The following is a 16,211-nucleotide window of genomic DNA, read 5'->3' on the forward strand; positions in this document are numbered from 1 at the left end:
CATCACGCAAATCTACCACTAACCTTGCAAAAAGTAAGGAGGCTTCTTTTGTGTCGTCCAGTTGTATGAACAAATTGATTTATTGAAGCTATAAATGTATTACACCGGTAAGAACTGGTCTTGAACAGCCCATGCTTGTCGTACGAGGCGACTAACGGGATCAGACTCGCTGACTTGGTTGACACATGTCATCGGTTCCCAATTGTGTTGATTGATGGTCAAGCTGTTAATCACTGGATTGTCTGGTCCAGACTCCATTATTTCGCTGGAATATTGTCCAGTGGGCGTTAAACAAACACGCTAACAAAACAAAACAAACACACAAACAATGATGCCAACTTTTTACGATGTTGGTAGCAAGGTAATGAAAAGCAAAACAGACATCATTAATAGTGGACACAATAGAGTCACGGTGTATTATAAAATTCACTCTCCGGATCTGGAAACCGGATTTCTGATTAAAAGAAACTAACAAACAAACAATAAGGTGGACAGAAATATTGGTCCACAGAGATTAATCGACATTCAAGTGAAAGTATCAAACTAAAGAATGACACCCAAACTGTGTGTGTAGCGCTGTGTGTGTAGCAAACTATCGGATAGGTGTTTCTGTTCAGTCTTCACAGACATAAATGGGGCGGTGGGGTAGCCTAGTGGTTAAAGCGTTCGCTCGTTACGCCGGGTTCGATTCATCACATGGGTACAATGTGTGAAGACCCGAGTTCGATTCATCACATGGGTTCAATGTGTGAAGCCCATTTCTGGCGTGCAACACCGTGATATTCCTGGAATATTGCTAAAAGCGGCGTAAAACCATACTCACTCACTCACTCACTTACTGACATAAACGTTATTTTGTCACCACGTATCATTATTCTAATACTTAGTATTACGCTGGCGGAGACATAAGGATTTTACGTAAGGATCCGATGATTCCTTTGATCCAGGAGTTCAATGAGTTAGTGTAGTTTGTCTGACTTTATTTACTTTTTTGGAAATTGTTGAAAGTATTAATGCCTTATATTGTGATATTGATTTCATCATCTGATTCACAAAGCAGTCCTCTCGCAAATTGATCCATTGACCTAATAAAGGTAATGGGACTTATTTCGTGCTGTCCTGTTGCATGAATAAACTTGGTTTTATTGAAGTTTATACATATATATATACCTTTGAAAATCCGGGTTATAATTGGACTTCAGCAAACCAAGGCTTGTAAAGGTGACTAACGAGATCGGGTGGTCATACTTGATGACTTGGTCATCGTGTCCAAGAAACGTAGATCGATGATCATGTCAGTCACTGTATCGTCTGGTCCAGATTCGATTATTTACAGACCACTTCCATTTAGCTGGAATAATGCTGGAGTGCCACGTTAAACAGAAAATGTAACAGAAAGAATGGGTATATGCTGTTTTGAGAAACTGTTTTGCTGTGTTGACCCTTGCCTCAGGGCCTCCTTTCAAAAGCACAAAAGGTGATCGTAAGTCACTAACCTTAGTGCAATATTTAGAATGGGAGTTAAGGTTAACCTTAGTAAAGGTTGCTTCGTGAAAGGAGACGAGTTGTTTCAGACATGATCACTTTTCCGTATAAAAACTAAGTGTTCTTGCTGAAGGGTCCGTCGCATCTGTCCAGCGCGGCATCCACATATACGGAACCCAGTCTGCCTTGGAGGGGTAGTACTTCTCAAACACCCGCCTGTAGTAAAACGCTTCCTTCGTCCTGGGGGTGTTGAAGGGGAAGAGAGATGCTGATTGTTTCATCTGTTCCTCACTAACCTGAAACAGTTACAATTACAGCAATTCATTCATTAGAACGACATGGCTAGGATAACAGAGCCCTACAGATTCTTCTGAATCGTATTTTGTATTTCCGTGTGTTGGGTGTGTATGTTTCGAAAGTTACCCAATAATAGGACCTTACAGGGCCATACTTGTACAGACATGGTCTTGTATGAAAATCAGTGGGTTTTTCTTTTGTAAATGAGCAATTATCATCATAAAATAGACATGGATTCCAGGCATTTGTCGTTTAAAATAGACATGGATTCCAGGCATTTTGTCGTTTTGTATGAGTCAAAGGATCATACGGGTTAGAAAAACTCATGCTTTTCCATCGTGGTCACCACGAGAAGCTTTATGTTCGTGTTGAAAATCTATCATTGCAAAAAAAATATAGGGTGCTTATTTAAAGTTATTTGCGTATATTTTCGTTGTTTCCACGTTATCGCTTACCTGTTCATCACAGAAATTTTGTATGACCTCAAAGAGTGACCTCTTGACAGCCGAGACTCCATCGCTGAAGGCCTCCTTCGGCCTCCACAGGATGTCATTGGGCAGGAGTTCATGCCATCAAAGGCTGACCGAGGAGGTATTTCTCCACCCCTTCCTGGGGACGCGGTCCTCGGCAGGGAGGGACAGGTAGTAGCTGGTGAACTGATGGTCAAGGAAGGGGACCTGGAGTTCCAGTCTGGAGAACAGGACGTGTAAAAGATTTAAATAGACATTTTACAGTGTGTATTGCAGCATACATTAACGGTTGCAAGAACACATAAACACCTTTTCAATGGTAGCACGTCATGACACGATGCTGTGTTCATTTATTGATGCCATGTGACTTGCATATAGTCTTGAGAATTGTATAGATAGCAGTAAATTATTGGTGTTGTGGTGCTGTGACAGAAGATGGGTGGTATACAAAAATCATCCTGAGAATCTAGATCCATATATCGTTAGTTGTCAATACCATTTCATTTAATAATGTATGAAAATTATTTATTAAATATCCACTCATTAGCACTTTGTTTATATGATTTCTCTAATTCACAGAATCCATTTTTGGATGCTAGGATGCTGACGGCGATAATTAGCTGACATGATTCATCCTGAATCAGCGTCGATAGTCCTAAGAATAGGCTCCAATACAAAACAGTTCCTATGTTTTTCAATAGTTTCAACTACATAAGACTGATGTTTTCATCTCTTCCGGGAGTAAACGGATTACTGTGTACTAGTATATCGCACAGATAAAGGATTTCCTGTGAAGTAAGCAATAAACGCCGCCTGACAGGTTAAGCCACTCTGTTTGTTTTTACTGCTATTAGTGACGGCCAAAGAGACAGCTGGCAGTTCCGGCAATTACTGATTGCGCGAATAATTGACCGCGCGATGTAGTCTAAACTGTCAATTCCGCGAAAATTGCACCACGCGAAAATAAGTGCGTTTACAGTATCCCACATCCATAAAGTATTCAGATACATGGCATGTCCCTGCTCAATCTAACACATGTCACATGTCAAGCCCTATGGCATCCCAGAGATCCTGCACTGTCTCACTGCACCCAATCCTGGTTCTGTTTAAATTAACTAGGAAACTAGGAATGGATGTGGGACACCTCAGAGATCTTGAAGTGTCTCTGCACCAAATCCTGGTTCTGTTTATTAACTACGAATGGGTGCGGTACACCCCAGAGATCTTGAAGTCTCACTGCACCCAATTAACTACGACTGGATGGGGACACCCGAGGGAGCCTGAGCTCTCTGCTCCCAATCCTGGTTCTGTTTGTTAACTAGGAATGGATGGGGGGCGCCCCCGATAATACGTTAACTCACCCCCAGGCTGCTGTGGCCTTGTCCCCTCTCAACACGTCATACATGTGGAGGTCCTTCAGAAGTCTCCGACTCTCCTCATCCGCAGCTTCAGGTGATGGGGCTTTATTGAAGTAGATGTACCCCTGGGCCAGCTCGTCAGACCCCTCACCGGACAGGATGACCACTGTGTCCGTCCTCTCGCTGATGTACTTACTGACAAGGTATAAACCTGGAAATAACACCTAACATATGACATTTCTATTTTGTTATGGAGGAGCGTTGATATTTAAGTCAATGAGTGAATGAGTGAGTGAGTTTAGTTTTACGCCGCACTCAGCAATATTCCAGCTATATGGCGGCAATCTGTAAATAATCGAGTCTGGACCAGACAATCCAGTGATTAACAGCATGAACATCGAACTACGCAACTGGGATACGATGACAAGTGTCAACCAAGTCAGCGAGCCCGACCACCCGATCCCGTTAGTCGCCTCATTCGACAAGCATGGGTTACTGAAGACCAATTCTAACCTTCACGGGTCTGATATTTTAAATTGAAGTAGATAAGACTGTGATGATGAAGTCAAACATGTAAGGTAAGCTGGATTAGAATTATTTTATAATATCAGAAAAATGAGTTGTGTAGGATTAGGCTTAAAGGTATAAAGCCGATGAAGTAAAGAAACTGGTCCAGAGATTTGGCTTTGTCAACCTGAAAACATCATTACGGTCTTATCCGGTAATATTAGAAAATTGTATCAGAATGCTCAAGGTTTAGTCTATTTAGCATTTGCATATAGTCATACGTACAAATTGAAGATCTGATGGTTGTGATGTCGTATGTCTCAATGTGGCAAATGCATTCATCTATGATATTGCAGGCTTCTTGGCGTGTGAAGGTAATTTCATGATGTTCAGTGTCCAAATGTCTTGCGACCTACATGGAAACACATACATTATAAAGACAACGTGAACGTTCAAATATGGCAACGAAATATAGAATGTAAGTTCATTTTCTCTCAGGAGCAACCATACATTTTGAGGCATTCGCGTGGTACAGCGTGTTAGTATAACATGATGAATGCAACCAGTAGTATTAACTGAAGTGTTTAGCTCCGCCGTAATGTTTTGGCTGGTTGAGTATTCGTTTCTTAACCCAGTGGCGTATGGCTGCCATGATATCTGTACTTCCCTCCATGCCAATAGAGAAGGTCTAAATGGGGTAATGCCATGCTCCAAGACTCACCATCCCAGCTGCTATGATGTCCGTACTCCCCTCCATGCCAACAGAGAAGGTCTGTATGGGGTAATGTAATGCTCCAACACTCACCATCCCAGCTGCTATGATGTCCGTACTCCCCTCCATGCCAATGGAGAAGGTCTGTATGGGGTAATGTAATGCTCCAACACTCACCTTCTTAGCTGCCATGATGTCCGTACTCCCCTCCATGCCAATAGAGAAGGTCTGTATGGGGTAATGTAATGCTCCAACACTCACCTTCCTAGCTGCTATGATGTCCGTACTCCCCTCCATGCCAATAGAGAAGGTCTGTATGGGGTAATGTAATGCTTCAACACTCACCATCCCAGCTGCTATGATGTCCGTACTCCCCTCCATGCCAACAGAGAAGGTCTGTATGGGGTAATGTAATACTCAAACACTCACCTTCCTAGCTGCCATGATGTCCGTACTCCCCTCCATGCCAACAGAGAAGGTCTGTATGGGGTAATGTAATGTTGCAAGACTCACCTTTCTAGCTGCCAGGATATCTGTACTACCCTCCATGCCAACAGAGAAGGTCTGTATGGGGTAATGTAATGATGCAAGACTCACCTTTCTAGCTGCCAGGATATCTGTACTACCCTCCATGCCAACAGAGAAGGTCTGTATGGGGTAATGTAATGATGCAAGACTCACCTTTCTAGCTGCCAGGATATCTGTACTACCCTCCATGCCAACAGAGAAGGTCTGTATGGGATAATGTAATGATGCAAGACTCACCTTTCTAGCTGCCAGGATATCTATACACACATCCATGCCGGTAGAGAAGGTCTGTATGGGGTAATGTAATGCTCCAACACTCACCTTCCCAGCTGCCATGATGTCCGTACTCCCCTCCATGCCAACAGAGAAGGTCTGTATGGGGTAATGTAATACTCAAACACTCACCTTCCTAGCTGCCATGATGTCCGTACTCCCCTCCATGCCAACAGAGAAGGTCTGTATGGGGTAATGTAATGCTCCAACACTCACCTTCTTAGCTGCCATGATGTCCGTACTCCCCTCCATGCCAACAGAGAAGGTCTGTATGGGGTAATGTAATGATGCAAGACTCACTTTTCTAGCTGCCAGGATATCTGTACTACCCTCCATGCCAACAGAGAAGGTCTGTATGGGGTAATGTAATGATGCAACTCACCTTTCTAGCTGCCAGGATATCTATACACACATCCATGCCAACAGAGAAGGTCTGTATGGGGTAATATAATGCTCCAACACTCACCTTCCTAGCTGCTATGATGTCCGTACTCCCCTCCATGCCAACAGAGAAGGTCTGTATGGGGTAATGTAATGCTCCAACACTCACCTTCCTAGCTGCCATGATGTCCCTACTCCCCTCCATGCCAACAGAGAAGGTCTGTATGGGGTAATGTAATGCTCAAACACTCACCTTCCTAGCTGCCATGATGTCCGTACTCCCCTCCATGCCAACAGAGAAGGTCTGTATGGGGTAATGTAATGCTCCAACACTCACCTTCTTAGCTGCCATGATGTCCGTACTCCCCTCCATGCCAACAGAGAAGGTCTGTATGGGGTAATGTAATGCTCCAAGACTCACTTTTCTAGCTGCCAGGATATCTGTACTACCCTCCATGCCAACAGAGAAGGTCTGTATGGGGTAATGTAATGATGCAAGACTCACCTTTCTAGCTGCCAGGATATCTATACACACATCCATGCCGGTAGAGAAGGTCTGTATCGGTTTATGTAATGCTCCAACACTCACCTTCCTAGCTGCCATGATGTCCGTACTCCCCTCCATGCCAACAGAAGGTCTGTATGGGGGTAATGTAATGCTCAAACACTCACTCCGCTAAGCTGCCCTGATATCTATTGCTCCCTCAATGCCAATAGAAGGTCTGTATGGGTTAATGCAATGCGCCAACACTCACCTTCCTAGCTGCTATGATGTCCGTACTCCCCTCCATGCCAATAGAGAAGGTCTGTATGGGGTAGGGCAGTTTCTGTTCCTTGACATCCTTAACCACCAACGCTGTTACCAGACTCGAGTCGAGACCACCTTTGGAATGACACAACCGGAAAGATGCATTCTATCACCTATCCAGCCAAAGCGCAGTTTTAATGATTGATATGGTAGAAAAGACCCCTTTCTGAGTAATTTCAGGTTGTCCCTGGTATTTATTATTTCGATAAACTTTAATACTGTAAACAATATGGGAACGTATTCATGATTCTAATATTTGGTTGACTGCCTCGGATATCCAGCAAATAGTGACTGAAGGGACGAACCACTCTGAGGATTTGTGAGTGTGTGTGTGAGTGTGTGTGTGTGTGTGTGTGGTATTTGCGGCTGCCTCATTTGACCCTAAATCATGAACACCATATCAATACTATGGATCTCAGCCTCATAGGTACCTTACTCTTGCACCTTTTGCAATCGAAGGCCAACTCACCCGACAAAAGGCACCTTAATCCTTCTTTCGGCCATTAGGCGTTTCTTCAATGCCGCCTCTAACAGTACCGGATGTTCTTTTGCCACGTCACTTCTGTAGAAACAAGATTCCATTTGGAATATAAGACTATATGTTACTGTATGCAACATAAGTATTATGTGCCATTGTTTAAAGATTATACCAATGGTGCGTATTCGAACTGAATATAAGCAAACTACAACAGTTAAAAGTGCGTGGAGCTTCCATGTAAGAAAGAGGGTCCGCTCAATATTTTGCCCGTCCCACAGAGGGGACTACATGGATCGGGTAATTAGTCTTCAATATTTATAATTATTTTCAGGGTAGAATTCTGTATAAAAAATATAATCGCTTCTCTTTGCTTCTAAATCGCTCGTCACGCCGAAGACCTGGGTTCGCTTCCCCACATGGATACAATGTGTGAAGCCCATTTCTGAGTGTTCCCCGCCGTGATATTGCTGGAATACTGCTAAAAGCAGCGTCAAGCCAAAACTCACTCACTCACTCACTCCACACTCACTTTACTAAATCAGTCAGCCAGTGGACTCATATTCGAATTTGGTTATGTCACAATACATATGTCAATAAATTCTTGTACAACATAACTATTTCACATGTATTATCATTGCATCAAAGAAATATATTGTAAGCAGTAAGCATTCCACACAGAAATTTGTATTTCAACACGAGGCCTCCGATACTGAATAAAGACTTAAAGACTTAAAGACTCAGGTCCTGGGCCTAGGGTTTTCGAAGCTCTCTCTGAGCCTTAAGATAGTCATAAGCGTCATACATTAACATTAACGTACGACAATCAAGTAGCTAAGAGAGCTTCGAGACAAACGCTGGAGGACTACAGTTATCAGGGTTCTCCGTAAGGCATCACTGTGGGCTCCCAGTTTTGCCAACCATGTGGTTCGTTGAAAACTCAGGCCAGAGTCATTTCATCAGCATAAAACTGAAACCTACAACTTGTGTTCAAATAACATTTTGCGTCCTAAACAATTTTGTAATTTGTTAAATATGTTTTTGATGACCAACCTTTTACATAATTAAACCGTCCTTTTTTCTACTTTAATTAATATTGTGTGCTATAAGTTGGAACTTGAAAGTAACAACGGTACTTTTCAAAATGGTGCGTGAATAGTTTTGCCAGACTACATAGAGTCTGCACTTACTGTCACCCTAATACAAGCACATAACGGAGACACCTACCAAAGGGAGTCAGGGGAGGACGGGTCATTTTTGTACAGGGGGTGTCGCCAATAGAGATTGAACTGTTTCATCTCCCGGAATCCTGGCGTCCGTTGTTGTCGAGATCGTACTGTTCCACTGTGCCAGGGGCGACGGTGGACGATGTCAGCTGCCTCAATCGCTTACGTTGTGGCTCAATCCAAACAAACCTATAAATTGGGTGAGGTTGTTTACACAATATAAGATGTATTTTGGCGTGTTAGAATGTAGGGAGCAATCCACAATATACTGATGTGACGTGGTGCTAAACAAATATACAATCACAGCGGGGATGAAATAGAGACAAAATGATGGAAGTTTCCACGCTTTAGTGGACCCGTGAATATCGGTTAGAATTGGTCTCAAAGCAACCCCATGTTTGTCGTAGAAGAGGCGACCACCGGGTGGTCCAGGCTCCTTATGTCATCTCATCCTAATTGCATAGATTGATGCTCATGATGTTGATCACTGGATTGTCTGGGCCAGGGGGCGATTGGGTAGCCCTAATGGTTAAAAAGCGTACGCTCGTCACGCCGAAGACCGGGTTTGAATCCCACATGGGCACAATGTGGAAACCCATTTCTGGTATCCCCGCCGTGATGGTTGCTGGAATATTGCTAAAAGCGTCGTAAAACCAAACTCAGTCAGTCAGTCAGTCTGGGGCCGGATTCGATCATTTACAGACTGACGTCATTTTAACAGGAAAAAAGCAAACAAAACAAGCACACACATGACTTTTTACTAAAATGAAGAATGATATTTTAACATATGACCTTTATCCTCTGAGTACACACAGCCAGGAAGCCACTATCGGTGACAAGCTTGGAAACAGGAGCGGACTCCAAAAGTGTCTCGACCAATGAAAGCTCCTGTTGGCTGTGTCGAGTAGACAGAAGGCGAACACCCATCCAGGTGGGCAGGGGAAATCCAATACCATATTTGGCATACAGGTGAATGGTTGGTTCTCCGTCCGCAGTCTGTGCTCGGGTGAAATCCATGCTGATTCGCTACCTTTTGGAAGACACGTGTATTTGAAATTGCATCACAATTCTTTGCAAACCATCGTGACGTCACTATTTATCCTAACGTCACAATGAAATGACATCACTAATCTCCTACCACTGAAGCTTTACATACTTACAAACCAAAACGTTCTAAGAATGATTTTGGACTGTAAATAATCCCCTTTTGGGATGAAATAAACATATGAAAGATATGTAAATATGATGAATTACATTAAATGAGAAAAGAAAATATTTTTATATTATCATGACTATGTGTTTGATAAACCTATTTATTCAGTTCAGATCATGGCGGGCTGAATATAGACCAAAAAGGACATAGCCGGAAATACAAAATATCAAGATCGTTGATTGCAAATGGCAAAGCTAATTCATTGAAGCGCACGTACAATATTGATCATTGGTCTTGGACCTTAATCGGGTCTTTGATCACAAATACATGCACATCCACAGCGTTTGTCACCTTCGTTACCCTCTCGGCATATAAGGACTCTGCTGTGATGATAGCTTACTTGCTTTTAACAGTTCCCGAGGTCTCCTGACTACAAGAAGTTCCTGGAGCTTACTGTACGTTTAAAGACCCGACACCTTTCTTATATCTGCGTTCAATCCACTTTTGCCTATTGGTAAACTGTATTTTCTGTCTGTTTGAATTCATGACATCCAGCTTTAGCAAATAATGGACAGTTTGTGTGCATGTGCGTGATAATGAATATAACTTCTTAAGTGTACATAGATTTACAAGGTGCATTCTTATTTCAAAATTAAGTTCTGTAGGTACCGATTTCTCGACAAGTGTGTTATATTTTTCTGCTGTTCCGGCTCGTTAATCAATACATAACAGAAAAATATGATTGTACCGACTACGTGATGGATACTTGATGAATAGACCTAGACCATATCGTATAATGGCTGGTTATTAAATAAACCGACATACTGTTTTATAGTTGTAGATCTCCCCGTTGTATATCAGCCATATGTGAGGTTGAGTGTACAATCTCATTGGCTGCATCCTCTGACGTCATCAAGGATGGCCAATCGGTGGAATCCAAGACAGCAGTTCTGGAAATGGTTGATCTTTTCTATCCTGAAGGCGTCCCTCAGGTCCTCGATGGGTGATCTTGTGGAACACCTTACACTGCACGGAGACATCTACATCACTACCGAACACGGCCCAGATCCCACACATGGCGCTGCCTGAAATTTGGTTCTATATTTGTATCAATTCTATATAAATACCGTCTGTATTATTAAAAGCACTGTTTGACTGACGCTGAAAAACTTGGCATCATAGTCTGAACTTTTACACAAATCTACAAGGCGGATGTTTCTGCAAAATCAAATTGTTGAATCAATAGTGAATGTGACCACCATTGGCTTCAATACACGCTAAAACAAGTCGACGCATTGATGACGTAAGACGACGAATGACGTTAGGCGTGATCCGTTGCTGTTCCTGTAGGAGACATTGTTCCAGTTGTTGAGCGCTGGTAGTCTTCTGATTTGTCGATCAAGGTAGTCCCATAAGTGTTCTATCGGATTCATGTCGAGACAACATGCTGACCACGGCAAACCAAAGATGTTAGCGTTATGGAGAAGGTCGTTTGTCAGTCTTGCTGTATGAGGCCTTGCGTAATCGTGTTGGTAGACAATGCCACGTGGTTGTTGTTGGATAAATGACAACACAGCTGATCACAAAACTTCATCCCTGTATCTTCGAGTCTCAGAATTTATATTCATTTTATTTGTCAGTCCTCTATAAATGTTGGATACAGAACAGACCATTCGCTTATTGACATTAAAATGAAATTCTCTGAAAATGATCATCATAAAAGTGCATATTGGAAATTCAACAATTCACTATTAAGGATTCTAAATATGTTTTATCTGTTAAAGAAACCGTTAGTAATGTTGTCCAGACAATATGCTCCTTCACTGGATTATGATAGTGATACTGGTGAGGTCAGCGTGTGTGAATTGATTTTTCTGTCAATGATCAGTTGTTTTGGAAACGCTTCTAATGGAAATCAGGGGAAAGTCTATTTCATATTCTTCATTTTTGTAAAAAACTAAATCCAAAAAAGACTTATTAGATGACATTAAACGTTTAGAAACTTATCAGATTGTAAGGAACTGGAGGAAAAAAGGACAGAATTAGAGGAGATTCGCAAAGCTAAGATGCAGGGCATTATTATTCGCTCAAGTGCTAAGTGGATAGACGAAGGGGAGGAGGTTAGTCGTTATTTTGCAATCTAGAAAACAGGAATTTTGTAAATATAGGGGTATGTCTAAGTTGGAGCTGGAAGATGGGTCTATTCTAGAGAGTACAAGCGATATAGTCTTTGAAACAAAGTCTTTTAATGAACGATTGTACTCTTCCAAGAAGCATGTCTTGAAAGATTGTAACCTTGATGAATTGTTTTCAGAGGAAGATTTGTGTAATCTCAATAAAGAAGAATCGAACTCATTAGAAGGTCCAATAACTTATGATGAACTTCTAAAATGTCTGAAGGCCAAAAGTAATAAAAGTCCAGATTCGGATGAGTTCACGTATGAGTTTTAAAAAAACATTGGAAAGATTTATCCCCTTTCTTGTTAAGGTCTTTTAATTATAGCTTTGCTAATGGTCACCTGTCAGTCACTCCAGAGACAAAGACATCATTACCTGTATTCAAAAGGAGATAAGCCCAAGCCTTTTTTGAAAAAACTGGAGACCTATTACACTTCTCAATACTGCCTATAAACTTCTTTCATCTGTTGTTGCTGAGAGGTTCAAACGCGTTCTCCCAAAATTGATCAGTCCTGATCAAACAGGATTCATGTCTAACAGATATGTTGGTGATAACATAACATTGATATATGATTTGACGAATTACACAGAATCTAATGATATTCCAGGAATGTTATTTTTCATAGATTTTGAAAAGGCATTTGATTAATGCCTGGTCATTTATTAATAAGACATTATCATTTTTTTGGATTTGGAGAGGACATTATCAAGTGGTTCAATATTCTTTATAATGATGCCAGATCTTGTTTGATTATAAATGGTACATTGTCTCCTTGGTTTGATGTTGAACGGGGCTGTAGACAAGGCGATCCTCTTTCCCGTATATCTTCATCCTTTGTGTCGAGATCCTGGCTGGTCTTATAAGAAGAATAATGATAATAAAGGAATTACAGTTAATGAGGTTGAGTATCTGTTGACGCGGTATGCAGATGATACCGAGTTTATTCTAGATGGTTCTCAGAAATCTTTTGTAGCTACGGTTGACACTTTAAATTTCTTTGCTGATATCTCAGGTCTTAAGATTAACTATGATAAGTCTGAGGTAATATGGATAGGGACCAGAAAGAACAGTTCAATCAGATACTTACCTTGTTTGAACATACAATGGAATCAGAATATTTTAAGCTCATGGGAGTAATATTTTCAGCAGATTTAAATGTTATGGATCGAAAGAAGTTTGAAAATAAATTATTTGAGATTCAGTTAATTATCAACAGGTGGATGAGATGAATAATTACACCACTTGGAAGAATTGCTATTATAAAATCATTACTGATTTCAAAATTGAATTTGGTATTTGGTAATTCTTTTCCAGGTACACTCTCTAAAATATATTAAGAATGAATTTTGGCTTGATTGTATTTCTGCTTTTTGACAAGTTTGCACATAAGTTTCAACCATGTTCATTTGATGAATTCATCACAGAACCAATCTATTATAACAAGCACTTAAAAATTGGTAAAGAAGTTATTTTCTGTTCTGCTTGGTTTGAGAGAGGTGTTAGTCAGATTCGTGATTTTATCAATTAAGACGGAACATTTCGTACTCTCGAGGAATTTCAGAACACTTTTGAACTCGACATAAATTTTCTCCATTATAATGGTCTTATCATTGCTATTAAAAGTTATCAAACTAAGTTAAAGATAATGAAACCTACTTCTTTTGAGCCATTAGATGGTAATACAGTTAATCGAAAACTGATGTCTGTTAATAGGGGAGCCAAGTGTTATTACTATGTTTTGACTGATGTAAACTTAAAGTTCATGAATGAGTTGGAGGACTGTATGCTTGCTGAACTTGAATGGGAAAAATATTTTAAAAACCTTTAAAGACTACAAGGGAAACTAAACTTCAATGGTTTCAGTTCAGGATTATACATGGTATTCTGTCAACTAATTCATTTTTATTTAAGATCAAATTAGCTGAAAGCAACTTATGTACCTTTGCCAAAGTGAGGTTGAAACAATCCCCCACTTGTTTTGGTATTGTGAACATGTGCAAGCTTTTTGGAAATGTTTTCTAGAATTATTGAATGATAAATGTCAACATGTTCACAACATGAAATAGGACCTGCAACTTACTGTGTTTGGAATGAGAACAAATGTATATACTGATGATGTGTTTGATTTAATATTGTTGTTAGCTAAATTCTTCATATATAAATGTAAGGTATTAAAACTACTCTTAGTTTTAAACATTTTAGACATTATTTACAAGACAGGTATTTTATCGAAAAGAATATATCCTTCAGTAAAGTGAACAAGATAAGTTTTATAAAAAGTGGATGTTATATCATGATTTTGCAAATTCTAAATGATTTTCTTTCTTCCTGTTCCCTAATGAAAAATATAGGCTGAATGAACTTGAACTTAAACTTACTGTAAATATTTTAAAACTTGTAAGTGTGATTGGTGAGTGAATGTGTTGTTGTGTCTGGTGTTGTTGTTTTGTGCTTTGTTAAGAAAGAAATCCTGTTTTTCCTGTTATCAATTAACTTTTCTTGCAAAGGACCCTAGAGTTTCCTGGTTCTAAAGCCTTTTCTGTAACAGGGGAAGCAGGAAATAAAAATTACCAATTATAAAAAAAAAGAAAATATATTTTTTGATTTTTTGCGATGTTTAGCCGATCCGTTAATTTGTTTCGCCGTTTGTTCCCGGAAAGGATGGGTCTGTACTTGTGTGACATGGCTCAGTATGGTTTTAGCACGTAGTATCTTTTGAGTTTATTTTATGAATTTTGATTTTATGCATTATTTTGCGGTGTATAGTATCTTTTGAGCACTAGTTTATATCACATTATAGGAAACATTCATCTTTATCTTACCTTCGGGTTCGCACTTTGCTCTTACTGGGACCTTTGTTTAAAATATCGTATGGAAAGTCCAGGAAATAGAACTTTTTCTTTCAGATCATCTTTTTGAAATAGGAGCTAATAGAAGGTTTCTGTACCTTGATATACATGTACACACAAAATGATATACGATAAATATCCACTAAAACAAACATGATCTTTTCCACTGTTACAATTGTTGCATAAAGTGTGATGTTTTCCAGCATCCTTGTTTCGTCTGGTTGCATTCACATTCAAATTATGTAGAGAAATTCTGAGTTTACAAAAATACCTTCATTAATTGAAACTCATGAACTTGGTATGTAATATGCGCTTCAGGTGTCCTCCCCATTACGCAGACAGACAGTTCGCAGACACCTTAAAACAACAACATTTACGGTTCAATGAACAGATTATCTACTACCTGATACCTACAAATTATAATGGAATAGTCCAAATAAAAACACAGGAGTGAGTGAGTATAGTTTTACGACGCTTTCAGCAATATTCCAGCAACATCACGGCGGGGGACACCAGAAATGGGCTTCACACATTGTACCCATGTGGGGATTCGAACCCGGGTCTTCGGCGTGACGAGCGAACGCTTTAACCACTAGGCTACCCCACCGCCCCTAAAAACACAGGAACAAACTGAAGCTATATTATTTATTTTGAAAGATGGACGAAAGACAGTAATTTGAATTTTTATTGGTGCAATATAAAAACAGTTTATTTTTATAAACATTTCGGTTTAACCTTCCAGTCTAACGGGATTCGGCATCATCATATTGAAAACATTAGCTTAGCTATTAGAAATTGCGACACTGTTCTATCATATAAATTAATTAAAGACAAATGTGAACCTAAATATTATACATATGGAATAAAGAAGTTATATGTTTTGCACACAATATATATATATATATATATATATATATATATATATATATATATATATATATGAGATGAGTGCACTTAATTACGATATAATATGAGACGAGTGCACTTAATTACGATTTATCTAGAATTGATATTTAAAATATGACGCATCATGTCAATGTGGCCATGGATGTGAGAATGTTTTTCAATTACTTACTTCAATGTCCATTGTATACTACTCAAAGACATAAACTGTTACAATCTTTAGAAAGTATTGTTAAAATTAGAACACTGATTGATATTAATTGTATCTTACATGGCAATGCAGGTGTCTCATTTACTGCAAATGAGAATGTTTTCAAATATGTACATATCTATATCTCTCTAACAAAACGTTTTCTCAGTTAACTTCTGTTGTACATATGCTATTATTGGGAGGGGTCTTTTCTATCAATAAACACAATCAAACCTCTCAGTGACAAACCTATTTTTATATTCGATAGTAAAATCAATTTTGAGAAGAGAAATCATTTATCATTTAATCACAACAAAGTTCTATTTACAATCAAACTTCTCAGTAACGAGCCTGTTTCAGGCTCACCCTGCTCTACTCACTAGACAGTGGACTGTTCCATTATACCCGTAGGTGTTA

At 39.7% G+C, this 16,211-nt stretch overlaps 1 pseudogene; it reads right to left on the minus strand.

Annotated features, from left to right (window-relative positions):
* Positions 1-1,580: 1,580 nt before the first annotated feature.
* LOC124267774 lies at positions 1,581-10,750 on the minus strand (annotated as a pseudogene).
* Between the last annotated feature and the right edge of the window lie 5,461 nt (positions 10,751-16,211).

The sequence above is a fragment of the Haliotis rubra genome, unplaced genomic scaffold, assembly GCF_003918875.1.
Source record: "Haliotis rubra isolate DU_JTF1 unplaced genomic scaffold, ASM391887v1 Scf1337, whole genome shotgun sequence".
Taxonomy (NCBI): domain Eukaryota; kingdom Metazoa; phylum Mollusca; class Gastropoda; order Lepetellida; family Haliotidae; genus Haliotis; species Haliotis rubra.